The sequence below is a fragment of the Stenella coeruleoalba genome (genome assembly GCF_951394435.1).
Source record: "Stenella coeruleoalba genome assembly, chromosome: 11".
Taxonomy (NCBI): domain Eukaryota; kingdom Metazoa; phylum Chordata; class Mammalia; order Artiodactyla; family Delphinidae; genus Stenella; species Stenella coeruleoalba.
In genome coordinates, this window is record NC_137157.1 from 11629352 (window position 1) to 11652853 (window position 23502).

The 23502-nt window shown below is 48.9% G+C and overlaps 1 protein-coding gene across 1 annotated transcript in view; it reads left to right on the forward strand.

The window, feature by feature from the left end:
* Positions 1-16892: 16892 nt before the first annotated feature.
* MYH9 (myosin heavy chain 9) overlaps positions 16893-23502 on the forward strand; it is a 92666-nt gene continuing 86056 nt past the window's right edge. Inside the window, exon 1 of the mRNA XM_079937549.1 lies at positions 16893-17100. The gene's annotated coding sequence lies outside the window, so the exon portion shown is untranslated. The remainder of the gene's footprint in view (positions 17101-23502) is intronic.

The window sequence follows — 23502 nt, forward strand, 5'->3', positions numbered from 1 at the left end:
CTACTGAAGCCCACATACCTAGAGCCCGTGCTCCGCAACAGGAGAAGCCCACAGACCGCAAGGAAGAGTAGCCCCTGCTCACTGCAACTAGAGAAAGCCCGTGCACAGCAATGAAGACCCAACGCAGCCATAAATAAATAAATAAATGTATTTTTAAAATTTTTAAATAAAGTCAGTTTAAAAAAGGTCAGGAGGGGCTTCCCTGGTGGCGCAGTGGTTGAGAGTCCACCTGCCGATGCAGGGGACGTGGGTTCGTGCCCCGGTCCGGGAGGATCCCACATGCTGTGGAGCGGCTGGGCCCGTGGGCCATGGCCGCTGGGCCTGCGCGTCCGGAGTCTGTGCTCCAAGACGGGAGAGGCCGCAGCAGTGACAGGCCCGCGTACCGCAAAAAAAAAAAAAAAAAGGGCAGGAGAAGGGTTGCTAAGAACTGGGCCCCTGGAGTCAGGCATCCTGGGCTGGAAGTCTGGCTCCATCACTATTAGCTCTGTGAAACTGAGCAAGTTACTCAATCTCGCTGGGCTTCAGTGGCCTCATTTGTAACGTGCGGAATGTAAAGAGACCTACCTCGTAGCGCTGTTGCAAGGATCACAGGAGGGAATATAAGAAACGTTCTCAGAAAGTGCCCGGCACATATAAACATCACCTGTTACTGTCCTCTTAAAGGCCATGGGAAGCCACCGATGGAGGGACTACAAGCAAGGAGGGAATTTCCAGCCCCCTGGAGACCACCTGAAAGCCAGACACTGCCATTCACAGCACCTGCCCCCCGCACGGGTGCTTCTAGCAGCGCGAAAACTTTGCCACCTGTTTACCAGGAGGCACCAGCTGTGAGCCTCCACCTCACGTGCCTTTGATGGCATCTCCCTGTCTTGCCCAAGCACTTTGTGGTTTTGTCTCCATTTCCTTTGGTTACATGTCTTTGAGGTACAGAGGCTACTCTTGGGCAAGAGCAGTGCTTCCTCAATCGGTCTTCTCTGCTTGCCAGGGTCTTTGGCCCTGGCTGCCTCAGCCGTGCTCCAAACCCTCTCTTATCTCCAGAATCTAGCAAGTCACCCTGTCTCCACTTTGGCCGAGACAACCATGTCCGCACTTAGGCCTCTCGAGTTTGTAAAGCACTTTTCCACATATTGTATCAGAGGAGCCTCATGCAAACAATCTTTTTAGATAGACAGGGCATGGAAACACTGAGGCCCAGCATAGTCAAGTGACTAGCTTAAGACCACACAGCGAGGAGGTGGCAGAGTCGGGACCAGTCCAGCCCTCTCTTCTATGTAACAATAAACCACCATAATCCACGTGTGTGGCACCTATGGTGTGCCAGGCACTGTGGCAGGGTCTTACCTGCATAATCTCATTTAACTCTCACCAGTGCTTCTTAAACTTTACCATGTATCCGAATCCCCTGGTCGTGATGTTTAGATGAAGATTCTGATCCAACAGGTCAGGGGTGGGGCCTGAGATTCTGCATTTCTAACAAGCTCCCAGGGGATACTGAAGCTGCTGGGTTAAGTGGACTTCCAATTTGAATAGCTGGGGTCCTCTCAGTGTCCTCAGACCTAGGGATCACCCCCCTCACTCTTTCAGGTGAGCAAATGTTGGCTCCAGGTGGTTAAGAGACTGCTCCGGACCACCCAGCTAGCAGGTGGTGGAGCTGAGATTCAAACCCGGGCATTCAGGTTCCCGATCCAGGGTGCCTGCCTTTATATCCCAGCTGCTTCACACGGGGGGTCAAATCGTTGGCTCCAGATCGCTGACACCCTATGACGTCACCTGACTGTCATCACCCAGCTGGGCTGGGTGGCTACCTACCATGGCTTCCCCATCTGGGAATGGATACGTTATGACCGTAAAGTCCTTTGCCACACAGAAGACCCAATGTTAAGGATGCGCCCTCAAAGGGAAGAGAGGCTAAGAGACACTCCCACACCAAATCAAAGAGGCCACGCTTGGCGGTGGGTGCCGTGCTGGGCCCAGTGAGTGGACGCCATGCTCTGTCACAGCATGGGCGTGGGACCAGGGCACCTTCAAATACCTGCTTCCATGGGACTGCAAAAGGCAGAGATCATTTTTATTCTTTTTCCTTTTATACCAGCTTTATATATATAATTCACATACCATAAAATCCGCCCTTTTAAAGTGTACAATTCAGTGGTTTTTACTGTAGTCACAGAGTTGTGCAACCGTCATCACTATCTAATTCCAGAACGTTTTCGTCATCCCCTGAAGAAACCCCATCCCCGTGAGCAGTAACTCCTCTTTCCCTCCTCCCCTCAGCCCCCGGCAACCGCTAATCTACTTTCCGACTCCATACATCTGCCTATTCTGGACATTTCAGAGAAGTAGAATCATACAATATGTGACCCTTTGTGTCTGGATTCTTTCACTGAGCATCACGTTCCCAAGGTTCCTCCATGTGGTAACACGTACCAGAACCTCATTCGTTTTCATTGTCAGATAACACCCCGTTGTACGGAATGCCACATTGTATTTATGCATTTCTCAGTCCGTGGACATCTGCGTTGCTTCCTTTCCTTGGCTATTATGCATAACGCTGCTGTCAACATGCATGCACATTCATGTACAAGTTTTTGTGTGAACATATGTTTCATTTTTCTTAGGTGCATACCTAGGGGTGGAATTTCTAGGTCAGGTGGTAACTTCATTTTAGGACTTTGAGGCACTGCCACACTGTTTTCCAAAGTGACTGTACCATTTTACGATACCAGTGATGCATCAGGGTTCCAATTTCTCTGGTATTTGGATTTATTCGTTTCCTTGTAAAGCTTCTCAGTGGGAACTGAGACTTTCACTTGGGCGATGCAATGTGGAATAAACACCCAGCAACTGCGCTGTGCTGAAGCAAGTTTGCCCTTGGAAACAAGCAGGTTTGGCCTTGAGGGCTGGTCCTCCCACTGAGCTGTGTGTTTTGGATTGTCACTTAACCTCTCTGAGCTGATTTTCTCTCTTGAGACCTGAAGTGGGATCTAGCAGTAGAGATCACGGGTAAGTAGAGTTTGAGGAGCTTTGGGCAACCTTGTCCTTTACTTATTTATTTATATTTATATTTTAAAAATATCACTTGAATATTTTATTTCATTTTTAATTGAAGTATACTTGATTTACAATGTTGAAACTTATTCTTTTTTTAAAAAAATCATCTACTCCCAAAGGCCTGATTCTAAAGTCACCCTTGCCCTAAGAGGGACCCACTGGTGGTAAAGAGCAGCCTATTGGAAGACAAATGGGTCTAGATTTAAATCCCCACTTTGTCTCTTACAGTCTAGGAGGCCTTGGGCTTGTAAACTTTACCTTTCTGACTCGCCAATTCTTCTTCTGTGAAAAGGAGATTAGACACCACATCCCAGGGTTGTTGTCAGGATAAAACGTCTTGTGGTCAGCATGCAGTAGATGACAGACACTATTTTTAAATTAATCAATTAATTGTTTTTGGCCACGCCACACGGCTTGCAGGATCTTACCCCAACCAGGGACTGAATCAAGGCCATGGCGGTGAAAGCTCCGAGTCCTAAGCACTTGCCCACCAGGGAATTCCTGATAGGCACTATTACTAAAACACGGAAGACCCATTCATTCCACTAGCATTGACCCAGATCCTATTGTCAGTTGCTGTGATATTAAGGTGATTTTCAGGTCTGCGCTCACAGGTTTGGGGGACCAGACAAATAAACAAAGAACTGTGTGACAGTGTGACCAGGGCTATCAAGAGGCATGTTTAAAGTTCTCTGTGACTGGAGAGGAAGGGGCGTGGCAGGCAGGCGGAGTGGCCACAGGAAGGTCTGGGTGGCGCTGGGGCCGGTGGGGGAGGCCGCTTTCTACAGGGTGGATGGTGGGGTAATATACTCCCAGAACTTGGTCTCCTCTCAGCTAACACCCCTCCCCCTCCGCTGCCCCCATCCAGGAGCCAGAAGTGGCCTGTCTACACTGAGGCTGTAAACAGGGCAGACCTTTGGCTTATAAATCCAGATCAGATAAAGGCTCAACACCCTTCCTGAGCATACATCCAAACCTCTGTGTATCCAAGGCCCGGTAGCCATAGGGCACTGTGGACACCATGAAAAGTGGATTTATAAAGGGAAAAGGGAGATGTGACATAAACTGGATTGGGGAGGGAGGCAGAATGGCACAGAGAAAAGGGCTTCAGATTATGACTCTGCTGTTTAATAGCCTGTGATCTCTGGCAAGTCAAAACTGCTCATTCTAGCCTCAGTTTACTCACCTGCAAAATGGGGATAAACACAACCTTCCTCAAACAGTAAAAGTCAAGATGAAGCGAGGCAGCATGAGAATGCAGGTGCAAAAGCTAAACGCTGTAAACCTGCATGAAAGTTGGTTATTGTCATCTGCTGAGTGGATAAGCAAAATGTGTGTATCCATACAACGGAATATCTTTCAGCAATAGAAGGAATGAAGTACCGATACATGTTCCTGCATAAATGAACCTGGAACACTCATGCTAAGTGAAAGAAGCCAGACGCCAAGGACCATATATTGTATGATTCCATTTACATAAGCTGTCCAGAATAGGCACATCTATAGAGACAGGCAGTAGATTAGTGGTTGCCTAGGGCACGGGGAGGAGGTTGGGGGGAAATGGGGATTGACTGCTAATAGATATGGGGTTTCTTTGGAGTGATGACGAAAATGTTCTGGAATTAAATAGTGGTCATGGTTGCACAACTCCATGACTATACTCAAAATCACTGAATTGTACACTTTACATGGGTGAAAGGTATGTGAATTATATCTCAAAAAAGTTCTTAAGAAAAATAGAGGCATGGTTATGTATTCTCCAGCACCCATCTGTGGAAAGACACCATGCAACAAACACAAATGAATAATTGTATTATCTAACATTGACGTCATGCTTTCACATCTATTCTTTTTTAAAAAGTTTTTATTGAAATATAGTTGATTAACAATGTTGTGTTAGTTTCAGGTGTACAGCAAAGTGATTCAGTTATATATATATATATATATATATATATTCTTTTTTTAGATTCTTTTCCGTTATAGGTTATTATAAGATATTGAATATAGTTCCCAACAGTAGTTCCTTGGTTATCTACCCCCTATATGGTAGTGTGTCTATTTTAACTTTTATTAGGTTATTTATTTGTTCATTCACTTTACAAACATTTAACTGTGCCGGGTCAAGGGGATACAGGCACAAACAAAGCAGTGATCTGTGCAGAGGAAGCTCCTGGCTCCTTGTTCGGAAGCAGGCAGGCTGATAGTACAAGGATGCTATGACAAAAACAAGCCCAGTGTGCTATGGGAAGAGGACCTCCGTACCAGGTAGGAAGATCTGAGAGGCCTCCTGAAGGAGTCAACACACTCAGAGGCTGAAGAGGAATGGGGAGAAGTGTGTGTGCATCTTTGAGTGACGGCAGGGAGACCAGGGTGGACCCTAGACGGAAAAAGGTAAATTGGGCTTGGGAGCCCATGCACCAGATTCCTGGCATGATGTTTGTTGAGTGTGTGCTAAGAGAGAGGCCCTGAGTACTATTCCAGGAAAGGAGAAGGCATGGTCCTGTGCTCAGTAATCTTTTTTTTTTTAAGATGTGATATATTTTATTTAATTAATTAATTAATTAATTATTTTTTGGCCATGCCGTGCGGCATGCGGGATCTTAGTTCCCTGACCAGGGATTGAACCCGTGCCCCCTCCAGTGGAAGCCTGGAGTCTTAACCACTGGACCGCCAGGGAAGTCCCAGTAATCATTTGTTGAATGAATAACAAATTTATAAAATAAGGACCCTCAGGACCCACCACCTCGGATACTGATTGGATGCAAATCTCCCCAGAGATTCCAACGTCCACTGGAGTGGAAGCTCCTCTGTAGGACCGCAGGTCACCTGAATAAGCCCAGTGTTTGCCCCACTTAAAGATGATGCAAAGCACCTGGAGGGCTTGTTAACATGCAGATTTGGATTCCGTGGGTCTGGGCTGGGTCCTGAGACTCCGGGCTTCTAACCAGCTCCCAGGTGAGGCTGGTGCCGCTACGCTGCTGGTCCGGAGACCCGAGTTTTTGCAGCAGGTCCTCGTCCTTTCCTACCCCTCCTGCCTCCTTGACACTTCCCACCCAGGCACCGAGCTGCTGAGTCCTGCACAGTCTGTGTCTTCTCCCCACTGGGGCTTGCACTCAGTTTTCCTGCCTGGAATAAGCTGCTCCTCCCGCTTCCCCTAGATGTCCTCCTTCTGCCCCCACACACCCCTCAAGTGCTTATTCTTTGCAGCCCTTACCAGGCTGTTCTGTTAGCACCAGCAACAGAGCAGAGACTGAAGCTTGTCCGTCACCAAATCCCGGCATCTGGCACAGGGGCTGGCAAGTAACCCACCCTCAGGAAATACTTGGGGATAGCACTTACTCCGCCCTGACTCCTGTGGGTGTTTGACGTACATGATGTCGTTTCATCCTCACAACCACCCAGCTCTGTAAGGAGTTATCATCATCCCCATTTTCCAAATGAGGATACTGAGGCACAGTAGGTGCTGGAGTCTGGATTGTGACCCAGGAGGCAAAAGACAGGACACGATGGAAGGGGAAACGTGTGGTCAGAGGATGCTCTATGTCAGGAGGAGGGAGGGGTCTCTTGCTAGAGGGGGATCGGGGTCTGGACGGATGGGTTGGGGCCAGCGGGCAGAATCGCCAGAGAAGGTATGAAAGCAGTGGTGGGACAGTGGCCAATTCGTAGAATGGGCAGGTTCAGTGAGCTGCTGCTGCTTGCGGGGTGAGTCCCTGCAGAGGACCAGAGGGTGACAGGTCTTATCGGGAGATTGGAGATAATCGCATGCAGCCCAGGAAACCAGGCTAGGAGTTTGGGCTTCACAAGGAAAGCACTGCAAAGGTTTTTGGCCGGAGAAGGGCAGAACGTAATCTAGGCTCTTTGAGGGCCAGAGCAGAGTCTACGAAGACAGAGCATCAAAATGAGAGGTTTTGGATTTTGTGCAGTGAGCACACCTGGGTTCAAATCTCAGCCTCACCACCTATTAGCTGAACAACCTTGATCAAGTCACTTAATGATCTGTGCTTATTTTCTTCTCTGTAAAATGAGGAGCAAAAGTCATGATGATTGGGTCGTTGAGAGTAATGAACCAATAATAATCCTAAAGTTGTTATCAGAACGTGAGCGATCTAGTATAATCTTGGACAAATTACTTAACTCCTCTGAGCCTCGGTTTCCTCATCTGTGAAATGGGGGAGAATAATAGTACCCACATCAAAAGACTGAGATGAGGATGTAATAAGGCAATGGATGTGCCAAGTGCTTAGCTCCATGCCTGACACATAGTAAGAGTTCAGTAAGTCTGTGCTGAGCTGATGCTCATAGCTGGGCTCCAGGACATCAATCTTGGGATGTGGAAAATACCAGTGGAAATGGGAAGAGACAGTGGGGGAGAGCCCTGCTGGGAAGCTCAGGTCACGGTCTGGAGGGGAGGAGGGGAGGGCAAGTGCCCGAGAGCAAGGAGATGCTGGGGAGAAGGAAAGGAAGACTGGGTGAGGTGGGGGTAAGGGGAGTGAGGAGTGAAGTCAGGGAGTCAGGGAGGAGAAAGGACAGGGGAGCGAGAGAGCCCTCTGGGCTTGGGTCTGGTTGGCATGGAGAGGCTGGCAACGTGAGTAGAGCTGGGAGTCAGGTGTGCAGACAGGTTTGGCGAGAACCTCATCATCACACAACCGAACAATAGGGAAATGCACCAAGAATCTTGGGTAAAACTGTAGGTGATTTAGATGTTTTTCTTTATGCTTAAAATTGTTTTCTAGGTTTAAAAAATGAGAATGTATTATTTTATACCTATATTTTAATTTGTAGCGTATCTTTTTATATTTAAATTTGATTTATTTAAATAGATAATACATTCATATGAGTCTCAATTTAAGAGAGAGAAAGGTTTTTTTCAGTGAAAATTCTCCTACTCCTGTTTCCCCATCAGCCAGCTCTTCTAAGAACAGCCAGTGTTACTTCTTGCATATCCTTCCCAAGATACTCTATGTTTAGTCCAAAATGTATTATCTTAGCATAAAAAATTATGTGGATTAAAAAAGACTGAAGGGCACGTGCAACAAAAGAAAAAAATAGGCAAATTGAACTTCATGAAAAAAAATTCTGTGCATCAGAAAACACTATCAACAGAGGGCTTCCCTGGTGGCGCAGTGGTTAAGAATCCACCTGCCACGGCAGGGAACTTGGGTTCGAGTCCTGGTCCGGGACGATCCCACATGCCGCAGAGCAACTAAGCCCGTGCGCCACAACCACTGAAGCCTGCACGCCTAGAGCCCACACCACAAGAAGACAAGCCACCGCAATGAGAAGCCCACACACCGCAACGAAGAGTAGCCCCTGCTCTCCGCAACTGGAGAAAGCCCGCACGCAACAACGAAGATCCAATGCAGCCAAAAAAAAAAACAAAACAAAAAACAGTATCAACAGAGTAAAAAGGCAACCCAGAGATTAGGAGGAAATACTTGCAAATTATATATCTGATAAGGGATTAATATTCAGAGTATACAGAGAACTCCTAAAATTCATCAACAAAAAATCCCAACAGTCTGATTCCAAAATGGGCAAAGGACTTGAATAGACATTTCTCCAAAGAAGATATACAAACGGCCAATAAGCGCACAAAAAGATGCTCAACATCGCTAATCATCAGGGAAATGCAAATCAAAACCACAATGAGATACCATCTCACAGCCATTAAAACGGCTACTACCAAGAAAAAATTTTTTCACCTATTTTCCTGTTGCATATATCGTCTTTGTTGACAGTACTTAAAAAACAATTTATTATTACAGAAAATAAGCAGAAGGGAGGATATGGACAAATTGGAATCCTTGTGCACTCTTGGTAGGAAGGTAAAATATATAGCTGCTGTGAAAAACAGTATGGTATTCCTAAAAAAATTAAAAATAGAATTACCATATGATTCAGCAATTCTACTTTTGAGCATATACCAAAGAACTGAAAACAGAAGCGATATCTGTGCATTCATGTTCACAGCAGTATCAGTCACAATAGCTAAAATGTGGAAGCTACCCAAGTATCCATCAATGGTTAAAAGGATAAGCAAAATATGGGATGTACATGCAATAGAATATTACTCAGCATTAGAAAAGAAGGAATTCTGACATATGCTACAACATGGATGAAAGTTGAGGACATTATGCTATGTGAAGTAAGCCAGTCACAAAAAGGCAAATACTGTTGATTCCACTTACCAAGCGTGACAGACCTAGAGTCAGACTCATAGGGACAGGGCTTCCCTGGTGGCGCAGTGGTTGGGAGTCCGCCTGCCGATGCAGGGGACACGGGTTCGCGCCCCGGTCCGGGAAGATCCCACACGCCGCGGAGCGGCTGGGCCCGTGAGCCATGGCTGCTGAGCCTGCGCGTCCGGAGCCTGTGCTCCGCAACGGGAGAGGCCACAACAGTGAGAGGCCCGCGTACCGCAAAAAAAAAAAACAAAAAAAAAAACTCATAGGGACAGAAAGTAGAATAGTGGTTTCCCAGGAGGTGGGGGCAGAGCAAGAGAGGAGGATGGGGAGTTACTAGTTACTGGGTATAGGGTTTCAGTTTTGCAAGATCAGAAGAGTTTTGGAGCAGGATGGTGGTGACGGTTTCACAACAATATGAGTGTCCTTAATGCCACAGAACCGTACACTTAAACCTGATTAAGATGGTAAATTTTACGTTATGTATGTATTTTAACCACAATAAAAACAAATTAAAAAATAGAGACTGGGGCTTCCCTGGTGGCGCAGTGGTTGAGAGTCCGCCTGCCGATGCAGGGGACATGGGTTCGTGCCCCGGTCTGGGAAGATCCCACATGCCGCCGAGCGGCTGGGCCTGTGAGCCGTAGCCGCTAAGCCTGCGCGTCCGGAGCCTGTGCTCCGCAACCGGAGAGGCCGCAACAGTGAGAGGCCCGCGTACCGCAAAAAAAAAAAAAAAAAAAAAAAAAGGGAGACTGAACATCAGGAAGAGGCTGGTGTTGGAGATACGGATTTGCAAGTCATTCACATGGCTATAATATTTAAAAGTGGGGGAGTGGGTTAGAAGCCCAGCTCTAGGACAGAGGAGAAGAGGGGAGAAGAGAGCTGGAAATAGGGGGAACCTCAGTATAGTATGTAGCACATATGCTCTGAAGCTGCGCTGACATGGGCCGAACTCTGATCCCACCACTGTGTGAACTTGGCAAGTCACTTAAGTTCTCTGAGCCTCCTCTTCCTCATCTGTAAAATGGAGATAATATTCATCTCTAACCTCACAGTACCCTTGCGAGGATTAAATGAGATGATATTTAAACAAGGCATTTAGCACCGTGCCTGTCACATGGTAAATCACTCAATAAATGTCAGCCTCTGGCAGAGGCGCTATTAAAAGTATTTAAGGACAGATACAACCCAGGTACCAAACAATTGGAAGAAATACCACCTTCAAAAAACAGATGCAGGGGCTTCCCTGGTGGCACAGTGGTTGAGAGTCCACCTGCCGATGCAGGGCACACGGGTTCGTGCCCCGGTCCGGGAAGATCCCACATGCCGCGGAGCGACTGGGCCCATGAGCCATGGCGGCTGAGCCTGCGCGTCCGGAGCCTGTGCTCCGTGACGGGAGGGGCCACAGCGGTGAGAGGCCTGCGTACCTCAAAAAAATAATAAAATAAAAATTTAAAAAACCCCCAAAACAGATGCAGCGCAAACCTGTGCATTCCAGCAATCATGGAAGAGAGAAAAGGGAAGGTGACCAGTCCTTCTGGGGAGTTTCTAGAAAGTCTGTGCTGGGAGGAGGGGATGTTGAGCACCTTCAAAATCCATCCAGGAAGGCAAGACCTGAGTGAGGCATTGGGTTGTGGACCACGGACGGGCAGTTTTCGGAGAGAGGGAGGGGCCCAAGGTGAATGAGAGCAAGGTGAGGTATCAGGGAACCTCATGCAGATGCTGCGATTTAAGGCTCGCTTTCTGGAGAAGTCTGCTGATGAGAAGGAGGGGAGAACGAGGAATATATCCCCCATTAGAGTATTTTCACTGCCCTAAAAATCCTCTGTGCTCTGCCCTGTTTGGCCCTCCCTCTTCCCACAACCCCTCGACAACCATTGATCTTTTCATTTTCTCCATAGCTTTGCCTTTTTCAGAATGTCATGTAGTTGGAATCATATAGCAGGCAGTTTTTTTCATATTGGTATCTTTCACTTAATAATATGTGTTTAAACTTCCTCCACGTCTTTTCATGGCTCCAGAGTTCATTTATTTTTAGTGCTAATATTTCATTGTCTGGATGTACAACAGTTTATCCATTCACCTACAGAAGGACATGCTGGTTGCTTCCAAGCTTGTGCAATTATGAATAAAGCTACTATAATCATCTGTGTGCAGGATTTTGGGTATATGTAAGTTTTCAACTCCTTTGGGTAAACACCAAGGAGCACAATTGCTGGATCATACGGTAAGAGTACATTTAGTTTTGTAAGAAACCACCACACCGGCTTCCAAAGTGGCTTTGCATGCCCACCAGCAATCAACGAGAGTTCCAGTTGCTCCACATCCTCAGCAGCATTTGGTGTTGTTAGTGTTTTGGATTTTGGCCATTCTAATGGGTGTGTATCGGTGGCTCATTGTTGTTTAAAATTGCATTTCTCTGACAACATATGATGTGGAGCATCTTTTCATATGCTTATCTGCCCTCTGTATATCTTTTTCTGTTAAGGTCTTTGTCTTTTTTTTTTTTTTTTTTGCGGTACGCGGACCTCTCACTGTTGTGGCCTCTCCCGTTGCGGAGCACAGGCTCCGGACGCGCAGGCTCAGCGGCCATGGCTCACGGGCCCAGCCGCCCCACGGCATGTGGGATCTTCCCGGACCGGGGCACGAACCCGCGTTCCCTGCATCGGCAGGCAGACTCTCAACCACTGCGCCACCAGGGAAGCCCGTTTTTTTTAAAAATAAATTTATTTATTTATTTTATTTTTGGCTGCCTTGTGTCTTTGTTGCTGCGCGCGGGCTTTTCTCTAGTTACGGCGAGTGGGGGCTACTCTTCGTTGCGGTGCGCGGGCTTCTCATTGGGTGGCTTCTCTTGTTGCAGAGCACAGGCTCTAGGCGCGCGGGCTTCAGTAGTTATGGCACTCGGGCTCAGTAGTTGTAGCTCACGGGCTCTAGAGCGCAAGCTCAGTAGTTGTGGCACACAGGCTTAGTTGCTCCGCAGCACGTGGGATCTTCCCCGACCAGGGCTCGAACCCGTGTCCCCTGCATTGGCAGGTGGATTCTTAACCACTGCACCACCAGGGAAGCCCCATTGTACTGTTGATAGCCTTTTCTCTTCCTAGTTTTTGGCTGTGTTAAGCTGCTATGAACATTTCCTTCTTTTAAATTTTATTTATTTATTTATTTTTGGCGGCAGTGGGTCTTCGTTGCTGCACGCGAGCTTTCTCTATTTGCGGTGAGCAGTGCGCGGGCTTCTCATTGCGGTGGTTTCTCTTGTTGCAGAGCATGGGCTCTAGAGCACAGGCTCAGTACTTGTGGCACACGGGCTTAGTTGCTCCCCGGCATGTGGGATCTTCCCCGACCAGGGCTCGAACCCGTGTCCCCTGCATCGGCAGGTGGACTCTCAACCACTGCGCCACCAGGGAAGCCCTAACTTGCATTTTATAACTAATGATGTTTAGCACCTTTTCATTTGCTTACTGGCTAGTTATTTTTTTATGTAGTACTCATTCAAGTCTGCCCATTAAAAAAAATTGGGTTGTCTGTCTTTTTCTTAACATAGATGTTCTTGAAAAATTCTGGATACACACCCTTGGTTATATATAATGTACTGTAAATATTTTCTCCTAGTCTGTGGTCTGATTTTTCACTCTCTTAAATGTATCTTTTGATGAATGAAAGTGCTTAATTTTAATGAAGTTCTAGTTAACAATTTTTCCTATGGTTCCTATTCATAATTTTTGTGTCTTAAAATCTTTTTGCCTACTTCAAGGTCATGAAGAACTTTTTTCTAGAAGTTTTATTGTTTAGTTTTCACATTCAGGTCTTGGATTCAGCCTAAACTATTTCTCTCAAAAGTATAAGACAAGGGGTAAAGATTCATGTTTCCATGTGCAGATAGGTGATTGACCTAGAACCAGTTATTAAAAAGACCATCTTTTCCCCATTTATTTTGCAGTGGCACCTTTGTAATAAATCAGATGACCATATATATATGTGGATCTCTCAATTTTATTTTAAATATGTGTGTGTATAAAGATTTGAAGGAAATAAGATTTGTTAACAGTTGCTACAGTGTGGTGGTAAGGTTGTGGGTAGTTTTGATTTGTCTTCTTTTTGGTGTTTTTCTACACCAACCGTAATACTATTTTAATACTCAGACAAAAGAGATAAAATATCTTTCTAAAATATTACGAGGGTAGACACCATTGAGGGTGCAGGTTCTGGGAGATAGAGGAAGGGTTAGGCTGGACAGTAAGTAGGAGGGCTTCCTGCTTTAGGGAAGAATCCAGGCTAGTAGATGGGGAGGAGAGAATTCAGAGTTTATCTGACAGGTTATCTTCTGAGTGACCTCAGTTTCCAGGAAAGGGTGGTGTAGGAGACTGAGGGTGAGGAAAATGGAAATGATCATTTTCCATAATGTTGTGTTGTAAGTACACATTGTTAGCGGTTTATAAAACACTTATAAGCCTGCTTCTGTGTTCCTCCCAACAGTTCTGCGGACTGGGCAAGCCCCCGTGATTACATCCATTTTATTTATTTAAATTTATTTATTTTTATTTTATTTATTGTTGGCTGTGTTGGGTCTTCATTGCTGCACGCGGGCTTTCTCTAATTGCCGCGAGCGGGGGCTACTCTTCGTTGAGGTGCGCGGGCTTCTCATTGTGGTGGCTTCTCTTGCTGTGGAGCACAGGCTCTAGGCACTTGGGCTTCAGTAATTGTGGCACACGGGCTCAGTAGTTGTGGCTCGCGGGCTCTACAGCGCAGGCTCAGCGGTTGTGCATGGGCTTAGTTGCTCCGTAGCATGTGGGATCTTCCCGGACCAGGGCTCAAACCCATGTCCCCCGCATTGGCAGGCAGATTCTTAACCACCGCGCCACCAGGGAAGTCCCTACAACCATTTTACAGATAAGGAAACAGATGCTCTCTGATTCCTCTTCAAGCATCCACTATGGACCATTTTATGCCAAGCCTTGTGTCAGTTCTGGGTCCACAAATAAGTCATACTTCCTATCTGCCCTCAGGCAGCTCCTAGCAGAGAAAACAGTTAAGTACATGGACAATTAAAATCTAGTGTGTAAAAAAAAAAAAAAATCTAGTGTGTAAATACTATGAGAGATAAATTCAAGATGATGTAGGGGTGGACTTCCCTGGTGGTGCAGTGGTTAAGAACCCTCCTGCCAATGCAGGGGACATGGGTTTGAGGCCTCGTCCGGGAAGATCTCACATGCCACAGGGTAACTAAGCCCGTGCACCACAACTACTGAGCCTGTGCTATAGAGCCCGTGAGCCACAACTACTGAGCCCGCATGCCACAACTACTGAGCCTGCATGCCACAACTACTGAAGCCCACACGCCTAGAGCCTGTGCTCCGCAACAAGAGAAGCCACTGCATGAGAAGCCCACGCGCTGCAGCACAGAGTAGCTGCTGCTCGCTGCAACCAGAGAAAGCCGGTGAAAAGCAATGAAGACCCAACACAGCCAAAAATAAATTAATAAAAATAAATTAATTAAAAATAAAGATGACGTGGGGGTGAGTCTTTTTCTCCCAGTTTTGAAAAAATTATGCAAGTGATATATGTGTTAGAAATACAGATAAGAAAAAGAAAAAAATCAGTCACAGTCCTTCTGCCAAGACATAACCCCTACTTACACTTTGATATAATGCCTTTTAAACCTCGTTCTCTCTCTGAGACATACATACATGTACACACATAACACACACACAAACATTATGAAAAAATAAATGAAATCCTGCTATCATAGCATTCTATAATTTGCTCTTCCTCACTTAGTATATTTTAAGTCAGTAAATACAAATCTAGATACAATTTTTGATGACTTTCTGGGTAGTATTCAACATGTGGATGTATTAAAATTTATTCAACCTTTTACATTGTACATTTATTTCTAATATTTAATGACTATAAACAATGTTGTAAAGAACTTTTAAACCCATCTTGGTGCACTTTTCCAGTTATTATTTTATGATTAATTATCAGAGAAAATTGATCAATTTATTTTCCCACCTGTATCTCTAAACCTGGCTAACAGTGGACATTTTTATTTATTTATTTTTTTAATTTGATAGGTGGAAAATGGCATCCCGTGTAGTTTTGTTTGTATTTCAGATGACTAATTTTTTCATAATTACAGGCCATTTATATTTCTTCTCTTTTTTTTTTTTTTTTTTTTTTTGCGGTACGCGGGCCTCTCACTGTCGTGGCCTCTCTCGTTGCGGAGCACAGGCTCCGGACGCGCAGGCTCAGCGGCCATGGCTCACGGGCCTAGCCGCTCTGCGGCATGTGGGATCTTCCCGGACCGGGGCACGAACCCGTGTCCCCTGCATCGGCAGGCGGACTCCCAACCACTGCGCCACCAGGGAAGCCTTATATTTCTTCTCTTTTAATAGCCTGTTCCTTTTTGGGCTATTTTTATTTTGGAGTATTGGGGGTTTTTCTTATGGAAGCAGAAGAGCTCTTTACATATTGTTGATAATAATTCTTTGTCACAGAGTTGCAAAATCTTTTTTCCAGTTTTCTCTTGCCTTTAGATCATACTTTTTTTGAAGCTCATTTGGGAGAATAGTCATGATAGGAAGAACATTCCAAAGGAAATAGTAATGAGAAATTTGCCCTCTTAGATATAAAATGTATTATAAAGCTACCATCCTTAAAGTATTGTGGAACTGGCACAGGAACACACAGAAAGGTCACTGGATACAACTCAGAAACAGATCCAAGAATATATGAGTTCGGTAGGTGATGGTGGTGTGTGGATAGCTGGCTATTACAAAAATTATATTCGATTTCTTTCCCACTCCAGAATTCAAATGAATTCCAGATGGATTAAAAATGTAAAAAAATCTTAAAAAAACAAAATTAATCCTCTTGTTGTGGGCAGTAACCAGGGGAAAAAAATGCGCTTTGCCTACCTAAAAAAACCCCCAAAAACATTTTGCAACAAATACCCGAAAGGAAGTGTGCGAGTTAACCACGTGGAGGTAAAGAGAGGCTCGGAAGGGCACTCCAGGCTCAGGGAACCCGTTCGTGCAAAGGTCTGGAGGCTGAAAGACGGCAGCATGCCCACTCCAAAGAGCGGGTCAGAAATCGAACTTAGGGAGCACAAAACGGATCCGGGGCTGAGTCCAGGTCCGCCCCCACAGGCCTTCTTAATTGTAAAATAGCACTTTTCCCATATATGGTACTTAATGTCTGTTCTGGTAGAATGACATGGGTCAGGGAAAACAGCTCGCGGGGCGGGGTGTCAGAAACCCGGACTTCCCCAGTCTGCTCCCGCCTGGCCTCGCCCTGGGTCAGGCAATGCGCCAAAATCCCGGCCGGGAGGCCTCTGAGAGTCTAATCCTCCTGATTGGACTCTCTCTGTGTCAATCCTCCTCCTGGAACCTGGTTGTTTGTTGGGCCCGCCCTAGGGGGCGGGGCTCCCGCCTAGGAAGCGCGGGGGAAGGTGGAGAGGGTGGAGGTGGGGGCGAATGGGGAGAATGAATTCCCACCCCTCTGTTCCCATAGGCTCCGCCCTCTGCCTTCCCACAGGTCAATATGTCTGTCCATCATGACCAGAAGCGGGCTGGAGTGGGCGAGACAACTCGGGAGGCGGATTCATCCCGCCAGGCTCCGCCCCGCAGCCGGCGCCCCGCTCGGAATGGGCCCGCGCGGAGAGGGCGGGGCGGGAAGGAGGCGAGGAGCAGAGCAGGGTGCGGTGAGGCGCGCATATCACCGCGGTTCCTGAGCAGGGTACCGAAGGCTGAGCGAGGCTGACCTGCTGCAGCTCCCGCCTCAGGCGCTCGTCCCATCCCGTAGTCGCCCGAGCGCTCGAGAAAGACCTCTCGGGAGAAGCAGCGCTTGTTCCCCGGGGCAGATCCAGGTTCAGGTGAGCGAGCCCCACCGGCGGGTCCCGCCCCAAGCAGGCGGGCGGCTACGGGACGCGCGGCGTCTGGGGCAAGCGGGCCGATGTGTGGTTCTTGGCCTCCGCGCAGCCGGCGACCGGCGCGGGCGGGCGCGAAAGCTGCGGGGCCGGTCCGGGGCACCGCATCCTTCGCTCCGGGAGGGTCTCCGGGACCTCTGCGCGGACGCTCCGGGAAGGCGCCGTTGGAAGCGAGGCCTCGTGGAGCAGAGGAAGGCTTCGGGGCCGAGCGCTCCCCGGAAACCCTCCGTTCCACCCGCCCCCTCCCGCTGGCGCACTCCGCCAGCCGGGCACCCGGGAGCCTCGACCTCCCCCTGCTGTCGGGGCAGGCGCCCCGCCCTCGCCTCGCCCAGTGCCCAAGTTGGGCAAACTTTTTAACCCCTTCTGGGGAGCCTCTGTCCCTTGGACCCAGCCGCACGGGTGAGGGTAAGGTGGGAGGCTCGGGGCGGGGGTTCCTTTGGAAGTTGCCGGGCGTTTTCGAAACGGAGGTAACGGGTAGGCGGGGACCGTTTGGCAACTGTCAGGGCGTCTTCCTGAGTCAGAATCGGAGAATCCTGCTGCAGACATTGCGCTCTGCTGTTTCACCCCTCCGCTCCAGACTTCCTCATTCGGCCGGCTGCGATCGGCTGGGGGGAGGAGGGGAACCGGGAGAGGTGCGGGTGGGTGCATGGGAAGGAGTACCCGGCGGAGACCGCGGCTCGAGGCAGGAAAGACTCCCCTCCTCCCCCACAGATCCTCATCCGTTGACTTTTGACTTCTGCTCCCCGGGAGAGGAAGGCCCGCACCAATGTCCGCGGCCCGGCGCGCACCTGATTCCAGCGCACCTGCGGGCCGCCCCAGCAGGGCGGGGGCGGGGAGAGCTGGGCCCTGCTCCACTAGGATCCGGCCTGGGCTATTGCATCGTTCCCGTTTGGGCCAGATCCGGGGTTTTCTACTTCCCTCCCACCCCCACCCCGCCCCATTTGTCCCTGTGCAGGGTCCTCACCCCATGCTATCCTCGGGCCACGCCGAGGGCGGGACTGCATCCCCCCCATCGCATGCCTCCCGAGAACCCCGGTGTCTCAAACAGGCCAGGTACCCTCCTGGACCAGGTTGTCGGCTGTCTTGAGGCGGGGGCAGGGCGAGCGTCGGGGCTGCTGTCTGCGGCCCCACCCAGCCGGTGTGGGGAGAAGGTTCCCGGGAAGTCCCAGGTCCTGGGGACGGGCGGTTCTCTCCGCTGGGCACTTGAGAGGCCCAGTCGCTTCTCGGTTCAGTGCACCCTTTCCTGGGTTTAACAGGATCGCAAAGTAACGAGTAACTGTCGAAGGGGAAGAGCCTTAGCGCCTTCCTGCAACACTGTGGCCATTTCTGACTATCTGAGCCTGTAACCTCACCGGGTGCTTTATTCCCTTTTTGGTAGGGAGGGAGGCTGCCTTAAGGCCTATTTAGACAGTCACTTGATTAATATTAGTCAATCTACGTACAAGGCTGCTAGGGGTGGGGGGAGGGTACACAGATGTGTAACTGAGCAAATATTTAACTGGCTTCTCTGTGCCAGGGACTCTGCCAGGTGGTAGGGGGGTGAGGTTGAGCAAGACCTGGCCCCTGCCCTGGGGCATCTAGGGGAGAGCTGAAACAAATCTTCAGATGACTCTAATGTGAGGCAGAGATGACAGAGACTCTAGAAGGGTGCTGTGAGTCATGGGGATTGGGAGAAGGGAGCCAGCCTATCCGTGGGGGAACCCAGAGGCCTCTGCCCAGGGGCAGTTGACAGTCCTCAGGGGGAAATAGTGGCCCAGTGACTGAAATACAAAAGCAGCCTGTGATGAGTGTCCCAAGCAGGCCGCAGACAAAGGACTCGAGGAATTCTGAGAGGGGGCCACTACTGTCTGGGATGAGGAGGGAAGCCGCCCCCAGGAAGGAGGACGTTGCAGGTTTGGCAAACCAGGCAAGCATTCAGTGTCGGGAAAGTGAGGACTCATTTAGTGGATAATTGAGGGGTAATTAAAAACATCAAGAGATTGCTCCATGTAATTTGAGAGCCGCTGTGCCCCCAGATGGCTGCAGGGTGACACTGAAAAGCTCTACTCTTCACATTCAGCAAGTCCCGGCAGTGCCCGTGGGCAGATCCAGGTGCTGGGATTGGCAGGCTCTGTTTGGGGAAGGGCAGCCCAAGAGGTGCATTCTGTGGGGCTCCTAGTCTGAAGGGCATTTGAGGGTAGAGGAAAGAGAGGGGCAGGGCTTTCTGGTTTTTATTTTTTATTATTTTTTTATTTTTATTTATTTATTTTTTTGTGGTACGCGGGCCTCTCACCGTTGTGGCCTCTCCCGCAGCGGAGCACAGGCTCCGGACGCGCAGGCTCAGCGACCATGGGCCCAGCCGCTCCGCGGTTTGTGGGATCTTCCCGGACCGGGGCACGAACCTGTTTCCCCTGCATCGGCAGGCGGACCCCCAACCACTGCGCCACCAGGGAAGCCCCATTTTTTATTTTTAAACTTTTTAACCTAAGGGGTTGGAGATGGGACAACTTCCCTCTTACAGGATGAAGGACGCATGTTAATCACAGCCTGCCTCTTGCCCGTTTTTGCTCCAGAAAAAAACAAAACAAGGATCTGTTGAGGGCTTTTTAAAGGGAGAAAAGCGCACTCAAAAATGCTGCATTGTTGTGTTGCCTGGTGGAGGGTATTGCTAGAAGCCAGGCTAGCTGTGCTCTCTTCACTTCCTCTTCCAGCTAATCCTTCCATAAAGTACTTAAGACAGCCTTTACCAGCTTGACATCTTTATTTCAAAGGGAGAGGAGGGCTTGGCTGTTGTTTTCCTGTGAGCCTGGCCCTACCCTTCTCTTGGAGGGGGAGAGAGAGAAACCCAAGGCAAAGGGAAAAAAGAAAAAAAAAAAATCCGTGCCTTGACAGCTTCCTCCCAAGCATCATGTTCCAAAAACATTTAGAATAACAAAATCTGTGTGTCTTCTTAATTAAACAAACGTCCTAATTTGCTGAGCATAATACAGCATCTCTGCCCGCAGGGGCAGGAAGTGCATTTTCCCTTTGTGCAGCCTCAGAGAGTCACTGCCTCTCGGCTTTAACCCTTGGTGTGCTGAGCCCCTGGGCTTAAGCCCTCTGGTGACAATGGCGTGGAACCCCGGCTGCCCCCTGGGAAGCGGTGAGCCTGTGACTTACGGAATCCCGTTCGTGAGAGCTGGGAAGAGTGGGGTCGTGAGCTTTGGCACTAGGCAGAGTTCAGCTCCCGACGCTGCCACTTTATGACTGTAGGCAAGTCATGTCACCTCCCTGAGCCTCAGTGTCCTCATCTGTAATATGGGAATCATGGTGCTTCTCCTGCAGGGTTAGATGTAAGAACTAAAAGAAATAAAGGATATAAAGGGCCTGATATATAGTGACTATGTACGTTTTTAACTTAACTCCTGGGGTGTCCGGTGAGGAAACGGGAGGCGGGGTAGATGGATTTCCCGGCTTTTAGCGCAGTGCTGTTTGTACTTCTAAAAATGGTGCGCTTGTGTGTGTGCAGTGCTCATTGACCACAAAGCCCGAGTGGTGAAAACACAGGTGCTTCCGGGTCCCATCTGCTGATGCTTTTGGATGCTCTTGGTGATGAGCTTGTGCTCACTAGCCTTGTTGCAGGGCCCTGGCCCAGGCAGAAGGTACACAGACTCACTGCGATTTTAGTTCTCAAACACGGTTTCCGTGATCTAGGAGAGAGCCAAGGGGTGACATGCAAAGGGCACTGGACTTAGTGTCTGGAGGCCTGGCTTCTGGCTCTGGCTCCGGTTGGGGGAACATTTGATTTTGGTAGGAGGTGCCGTATCGCTCCGTAAAGGCATCATACCAGTTTATGTGTCCACCAATTATACCTGAAACATGCACTTTAATTTCTCCAAGATTAATTTTAATTTCTCCAAGATGCCCCAGTTTCTTAGGCACTCTCATGCCCTGTTGGTGGGAGTCTAAGTTGTAACAACTCTCTTTTGAGGAGGTAGTTTGGCAATATCTGTCAAAGCATTGTCTTTCTGACTGATTTCTAGGAACTCACCCGGCAGATAAACTCAAACGTGCAAAAGGAAATGTCCGAGGACATTCTTTGCAGCATCGTCATAGAAAAAGACAGGAAACAAGCTAACTGTCCATTAAGAGGGTCAAATAAATCATGGCACAGCTGTACGGCGGGAATCCTTGCAGCCCTTGAAAAAATGAGGCTGACCTATAGGTACCGATAGGCCATACTCTTCAAGATACATTGTAAGTGGATAAAACTAGAAGCAAAGTAGGATACGTGTTGCTCCCTTTTGGGTGAAACAGGGTGTGTCGCCTGGGCTCTATGCACGGAAAGCTACAGAAACCCGGGTAATAGTGGTTGTCTCTAGATAGGGCCCAGGAAGCCGGAGTCCGGGGTGAGCGTTACTTTTTTCACTAAATGCCTTTTCACATGCATTGCCCTTAAATAGTCAAAAATTCAAAATTTTCTTAGTTTTATTATCTATACAAATAAGTGGTCGGCTGGCCAGTCTCAGAGGTCTCCGCTTTCAAATGCATTTTGCTCAGGATTCCAGATTGCACACTGAGTGCCTATTGTATGCAGGGAGGGAGGAAGGGTCTTAAAAATGGGCTGAATTGCTCTGTGGTTGGACCATTTTCGGGCCTGTTTTCTTCTCCATGATGTCATATTATCACCAGAGTAACCCCTTTAGACAAATGTCTACTCTGATCCACTCCCTCGTGTTCTGGAAGATGGTAGATGATTGCTTTTTCTCTGCAGCATGAGAAAAGGAAGCCTGCAAGATGTGTCTGGAAAGTATTTCAGGATGCCCCTTTGCCAGCTTTCCCACAATCCCCCTGGCTCCAAACGGTCCTCTTGTCCTTGCCTGGGGAGACCACCCTGACCAGAAGACCAGACCTTTATTCTCTTGGGTCCTCCTCATTTGGAAACTTGGGGTCATTGCAACCCACCCCGTCTCCGGTTGTCCCTCACACATCTGGCCTGTGGTTTTTATGTATTAATAACATTGGAAAAGCCCAAATTCTTGAGAAGATGTGATCAGAGGGGTGTTTTGAATTGGAGGGCCCCGATCCCCCTCTCAAGGAGGACTGCCTTAGTCTTGCATGATGTGGGCCCCCGAGAAGACGTAGGCTCTGCTCACCACCGAGTTGGTGCTTTCAGCCGGTGGAAGACCACTTCAGGGTCTCGGGCAGGCCTGTGTCCCTCCCAGGCAGCCTGTAGGCCTCCTGGAAAGTGGCGTGAGTCACACAGGAGCACCCAGAATGAGCCTGCGTCTAAAATGGGCCTGCCAGCCCGTGGGCGGGCGGTTTGAAGTCTGGATGCCAGCCTGTATCTGCCCCCTCTGCCCACACCTGCCCCTCCGGCTTTGAGGGGCACCAGATAATTTGGGGAGCTGCCCCCTTGCGTCTGATGCGGGTCTCTTTAAAAAGTAACTGAGGCAGGCAGGCTGCAGTTGGACTTTTCTCAGGCCCCCATTCTGCCGACTGGTTTCTCCAGCCTGAGGTGATTCAGCACCCAGGATGGGACACAGCACACCCGGGCCTGGGCAGGTGGGCCCAGAGAAGGCTCCTGGCCGACCTTTGGCTGAGGGCGAGGCCGTGTAGGGAGTTTCTTTGCAGCCTGACTCTCAGGTTCTCACCGTGGTGTCTTCAGCAGCTGTCTTCGTCTCTAGCCTGGGTGCGGAAGCCTCCCGCTGTGGCTGGAGGGGAACCTTGCAGGGCCTTCTGGAAGTTGCCACTGAAGGGTATGGCTTCCTGCCTGGGCAGGTTGGGCTGTGGCTGCAGGGAAGTCGAAGGTGCAACCGACCTTCCCCCCCCGCCTGCAGGGTCACTTCCTTGGGGCATCTCAGAGGTCCTTGGTCCTTATGGTCCTTACCGTGTTGCCCAGAGGACCAGGGGTCTCCAGGGGGAGGTCCCTCTCTCACCTCCATGGACGTTATTTTAGGAACTTCCATCTCAGGTTTTCTTTTCCTTTCATTTAACTCTAATCCTGAATGATGCCCCGCTTAAAAGGAAAATCAACTAGCGACAGGGACAGTCCCTCCCTACTGAATTTGCTTAGGATTATAGAATGTCTGAGCTGGAAGGGGTCTTAGGGATAGTGTAATTTTTGCCGCCTCCCCCCGCAGTTAGAGGAGTGAGTCGCCCAAGCTCATTCTGTGAGTTGGTAGAAGAACGCCCTGGCCCCTGGTTTCCCTTAACCCCAGTGCCTTTCTCTCAAAATCACGTGGCCTCGCTTAAAAGTGGTTTTGAGCTGTTATCATGCCTTTCCTCAACTTTATGCACTGTTTTAGCCCCAGCAACACGTACTTAGCTCCTTTAATCTTCCCTCAAGAGTCTGTTTTTCCACACCCTTAATCTTTTTCTTTTGGGGGG